This window comes from Solanum pennellii, chromosome 8, assembly GCF_001406875.1.
Source record: "Solanum pennellii chromosome 8, SPENNV200".
In the NCBI taxonomy this organism is placed as follows: domain Eukaryota; kingdom Viridiplantae; phylum Streptophyta; class Magnoliopsida; order Solanales; family Solanaceae; genus Solanum; species Solanum pennellii.
The window spans coordinates 19,271,069-19,277,405 of NC_028644.1; positions in this window are offsets into that span (position 1 = coordinate 19,271,069).

Below are 6,337 nucleotides of genomic sequence, written 5' to 3' on the forward strand. Positions count from 1 at the left end.
TACCCCCTCCCTTTTTTTTTATTTTCTATCTTGTCACCAATATTCAAATTGAATCTGATTAAATTTGAATTCGTGTCTGTGGGCGTTGGGGATAAAATGCCCCCCTAACAAATGTGATTCCGTACCCAAGGGAACTCAAATCCAAAATCTCTTAATTAAGAAAGGAGAAGTATTTATCACTCCACCACAATCTTTGTTGTAACTGTTTTCGCTTTTAATTTTCAATAAAGTAGAATAAGGATAGATCCTTTCAATCTTTACTCATTTTTCATAATTTTGAAAATGACATGTTTACTAATTAAAGAATTGGTGTGAGAAAACAAGCTAAATGTGCTTCATCAAATGAAGCATTGAAGTAAACCACAATTTGTCTACAATGTCAAATGTTTCAACAAGTCATGTCATGTCATGTCCCCTTAAAATCCTTGTTATCTTTGACAAATGTGATATAGCTTAGTTGTTTAGCTTTGAAAAAGAAGAGATAAATTATCATTAATTAGACTCGTAGCTAATCAATGCTTAACACCATAATACATTTTCCTTACACTATTCTTAATATAGACACCATAATTAATATAATAATTACAAGATTTGTTATTTAACTTGTGATTGAACATGACCGATCGATCTTTCCTAATTACCGGTATTATTAAGGGGGACGTTGATTAATACCAATACTATCATTTCACTAATTAATTTAAGTCACTTCTTCTTTACATGTGCTACGTGTCGGAAGATACAATCTAAATAACTCATACTCCGTCATTACTAAAAATAAATGTTTCTTTATATTTGTCGTTTCATAAAGTAAATAAATAAATGACATTATTCTTTCTGTTTTATTCTTGAGAATTATTAGCCTTTAAAATATGTATTTAACCAATATAAAACAAACTAATGAGCTAATATTCATTGATCAAATTAATTAATCAAAATACATTAATTCAATTTTATTTACTGAAAACTTGAGTTTCAAAAAAACACTAAATAAGAATACAATAATAAATTTATTTAACTTATTAAGTAATATGAAATCTCAAATTATGACAATCGAATAGAAACGGAGAGAATATTTATGATGTAACCACTCTCTCATCATTTGAGTATCTGTATAAGAAAATGTTTAAAAGAAAAAAATTGTTGATTCATGTTGTCGGATATTTGTTGAACATTTTTACAAGAATAATGGGATGAGTTGGGGAATGTCCTAGAGACAAAGCAACCAACATGGGTATATACAAGTTTATTTGGTGAGTATATAGGAGTATACTTGGTTTCTCCATTTTATACACACTTGTAGCTTTCAATAATTAAATAATGTTTTCCAACATTAATATCAAGTGCACACTAAAAAATAAATGCCCTTGTGAACTTCACGTGGTGGCACTCTGCATGGGGCAAGACAGCCTACTCCTTCAATATTCATTCATTATTTATTTAATCGATTCAAGAAAGAATGTTTTTTCTTTGTTATTTAACAATAAAATTCAATCTAACATATTAATTTGTTATTTGACAGTAAAATTCAATCTAACATATTAAAGATTATAAAATTAAATAATATTTTTATTTATTATACATATCTATAATTTAAGATATTAAAATTTATTTATTTATTATGTTCTTCAGTTTTATGCCAATCAAATTATAATGGAAAAAATAGCTATTATTCTTTCCTTTCCCTTTTTGAAATTTGGGAGTGGAGGGGGTCTTCTTAAAGATGCAAGCAATGACTAATTTGAAATATAGTCTGTGGATCTCATGTGGTATATATAGAGCCGTTAAAACGGTCTTAACCAATGGGGTCGACATAATTCAATAAAAATTAGAGGTTATATACTCGTTCATATAAGTTTTTGACGTTTGAGGCTTGATTAAGGTCGGGCCGAGATCAGTCCATAGGCCAAATATTTTATGTAAGGATAACTTATAATAAATTCACTAGTATAATCTCATTATTTAAATACATATTATGTTAATATTATAAATATTATACTAGATTTTGTTAAGTCCAAATACATGTATCTCATAATATATTGACTTAAAATTAGGTTAATTTTGTTCTACATAAACTTTATTCAAGTAGTTTCATATGTATCTAGGATACATAGACAAATCTTGCGCCCTGGCTTTCCCCCATCTTGCTTGTCACTCTCTTATCTCGCTCGTCTATGCAAGATACATGACAATTACATTATATTTTTTTGCCAGTGTTATTGAAATAACACTATTGTTTGCCATATTTGATTTGAAAATCTTCTCGATTTCTTGATATTGTAAAACTATAATTTGAAAAGAAAAAAGAAAAAGAGAAGGGCTAGTCCACCCAAGTCCTCGACCCTTCTAGAGTTGGATTTGGTTGAACATTTTCAGGCCCTTCCAAATGAAAGATCGGTCCTCCCTACCCTTCAAATTTCTTGGTCTTCGATACTTGGTCAGGGTGGGGTTGAGCCAACCCTTTTTGACAGCTCTAATTATATATTTGAATATAGAGTAACTTTCACATATAACAAATACAAAAATCGTTTATATTTTTATGTTATAGTTATAGTTATAGTTTGCATAATTGTGCTCCATAGCAAAGATAAATATGTATATTTTGCTATACATATACAAAAGAAAGCAGTCGTATGTAATTAGTTTCTGTTTCGGTATGCATATACAAAATATCAATTGTATAATATGTGTTTGTATAAAGCGAGAAAGAGAGAAAGAAAAAAGAGAACTGGGCAGAGAAATATTTGTATTGTATAATTATAAGTGTAAAGGACGAAGATATATGTATTTTCATGTGTATATACAATTTTCTCTCGCTTTATACAAACAGACACACAATTTATACATTTCTGTTTGTATAAGCGAGAAAGGTGAGGGAGAGAATGACGAGCGAGATTTGGGAGAGGGGAGAGACGAGAATGAAAATATATGTATATATACATTTTTTCTCGCTTTATACAAATACAAACACACTTTATACATTTGCGTTTGTATAAAAGTGAGAGAGACAAAAGAGAGAACGAGACTGGCGAGTGAGATTCACCTGGATAAAGGGGAAATAGTAACAATTTGTTATAAGGTACAATCAAATCAAACTATATTTATAATATTTAATTTAAATTAATAATTTGCTATTATGTACAATTTTCTTTTGAATATATGTGACAATTATTATTCCTAGACAATATATGTATATTATGTACGTAAAATTTGATATAACGAGATCTAACACTGGATCTGGATACAAATTGAGGTTTCACTTTTCAGACAACAGTTCATATATGGACAAATATGAATTGAACTGCCAAATCAAATTGTTCCTATTCATGTAGAGGAACAAGTGCTATTTTGTTGTTTTGTATTGAATTGAAGTTGGTACGTCGTGAACATTATTATCATTGTCATATATAATGGATATGGATCCAATTTTAAGGATAATGATACTTCTACTAAATATATAATGTATGTATCTAGAAAGATTTCACATGACATTCATTCGTTGAGGTTTTTAATTACACACATATATATATATATATATATATATACTTTTCTTTTTTCTTAATTAATTAAAGTGACACCATTTATAAAAAAAAAAAAAATGTGTACCCCACCATAGACGATGAAAGTACATAAAATTCAAATTCATTTTTATAACGATAGGAAACATAAATCAAAAGCGTACAAAACCTGATACAACTTTTTATGACAACCATGTCTTTTCATTATGGGAAAAGACGAATTTTTAAAAAGATATTTTAAATTTATGATTGTTCTATTACTTTTTTAAATAATTTTGAATAGATATAATTATATTATTTTTTATCCACCTGATATAGAGAGTGGTGTGCAGTCTCTCAAAGAGAGTGAGCAACCTATAATAAATAATATAATTTTATTTTTTATAAGTACTTTATTATAAAATATATTTTCTTATTTTTCTTGTTATTTTAATTTTTTTTCCTTTTTATTTTTTCTCTCTTTTTTTTCTTTCTTCTTCAAAAATCCATTCTCATCTCCATCCATTAAAGCTTCTTATTTTCAATGTCATCATTCTTACCACAACTTCACCTTTCTTTTTTTTATTACTATTAATTTTACTCTCTTTAATTTTAAAATTTCATCTAAATATTTTCTTAAATTTCGAACAATTTGATAAACCCATTAGATTTCATGATGATCAGGAAGTATCAAATAGCTTTTTTTATCCGATTTCAATTAAGTTCTTTTAATTTTTTAGAATTAATTGATTCTTTTAAAATTATCATTTCTAATTTTTAATTTATATGAAAATGAGTAGTTTATGATACATTCTAAATTTTCTTAGAAAAATAATTAATTTTGCTATCAATAATTTAATAAAGTCTAAAAAAATAATATGAATTCTATAAAGAATTTGTCCAGAAGAAGAAAAAGGAAATAAAAAAATGGGAGTAGGGCTCAATTTGACATGGGGTGTAGGAGGTGAAGAAAAAAAAGATAATAGAGGAATGATTCACTTGAAAGTGGGAGGTGGGAGATGAAGTGAAATTTAGGATAAATCAAAATTAAAAGTCAAAAAGTAAGAGAGGGAGATAGAAATAAGTTTTAAAAAAAAGATAAAGGAAAAAACTTAAGATAAAAAAAATTACATTTTAAATAAAATTAACATGTGTCATATAATGATTGGTGTGTGAACACACTTGCTTCTTAAAATTTATGGCTGATCGAAAAATGATATAATAATATATTTTCAAAATTGTTTAGTGGGATAATAAGACAGTTACAAAATTAAAATGTCTTTTTACAAATCCGAGACAACATCAGTGGTGACTTCATGTCTTTTCTCTTTCATTAATTCCTAGTCCCACAACATGGTATCTATGTTATTATGTTAGTATAAAATGTCAAGCTCTCTTGCGGCACTTGTAGATAAAGAAAGACTTAAATCATCTCTGCCTCTTAAAGTTATTCGCATAACTACTTATAGATGTTAATTTGGACTTATACCTATCAAGCATATATCTTGTAGATTAAGAAAGACTTAACTCATCTCTGCCCCTTAAAGTTATTCGCATAATTTACTTAGATATCTTAATTTTGACTTATACCTTCAAGCATATACCTTGTAGATTAAGAAAGACTTAAGTCATCTCTGCCCCTTAAAGTTATTCACAAATTTACTTAGACATCTTAATTTGGACTTACACCTATCAAGCATATCTATTGTTTTGAATTTGAACCACTTAGACACTTTATGCTGATGTGGCATAAAAAGTGTAATTCACACTTTAATAGAGACGTGAGATCAAAAAAATAAAAAACTTTAACAACCTTTTGCTCTTTCAATACTACACCATCTGCTACAAGTCTGCAACTATATCTTCACCACACTTTACCATCAATTTTTTAAAAACAGATTTCTGTCATTTTCTTTTTTTTTTTAATCTTTTTATCATTGTATTTTAATTTTGTAGTAGAACTACTTTGTCATCTTTTTTACCGAAAACACTTATATAATCATTCAAATTTTTCTGCCCAAAAAATTGAAGATTATTTTTTACGTCTTTCTTGTTGTAACATAACGGAGAGCACAATCCACATCTATTCACCTCCCCCCCCAGATCGCCCCCGACCCACCCCCTGCTTCCCACAAATTAAAGCAGAAATAAAAAAATTAAAATCACGGGAAGAGCATATCGTTTAAAAAAATATTATCAAATTAATGGAAATAAGAAAGAATGACGATAATAATCACGGTTAGAAATTTTTTTCTAACATTTCAAACGCTCCAATAAATAACAATGGTGGATAATAGTCAGTGCTAGAAAAAGAGAAGATAGGAAAAGGTTTGGGGTGGGGATGCGAGGGGTGGGGTGAGGGATATATAATTATTTTTCCCTTTAGAGTGTGTTTGGTATGAAGGAAAACATTTTCTAGAAATTTTTTAACAATTTTTCCATGTTTGGTTGGGACAAAAGTTTTGGAAAATGTTTTCAAAATCAACTCATTTTCCTCAAAATTTAGGAAAATGACTTCCCTTCAAAAATTAAGGAAAACATTTTCCATAACTCTCCTCCAATTTCAAATTATATTTTTTTTGGGAAAAACATCAAATTTTAAAAAAATATTTTCAATTTCTAAATTCTATTTTTCACCTGATCCCTGACCCTCCCCCCACACCGGCCAGCCCCCCCTCCCCAAAAAATTAATTTTGCTTTTTAAAAGTATTTTCAACTTCAAATTTTTATTTTTAAACTCCTAACTCCCCACCCCTAACCCAATCCCCCAAAAAAATTAATTTTATTTTTTTAAAAATACTATCAACTTCAAATTTTTATTTTTTCACTCCTCCCCCTCTCCC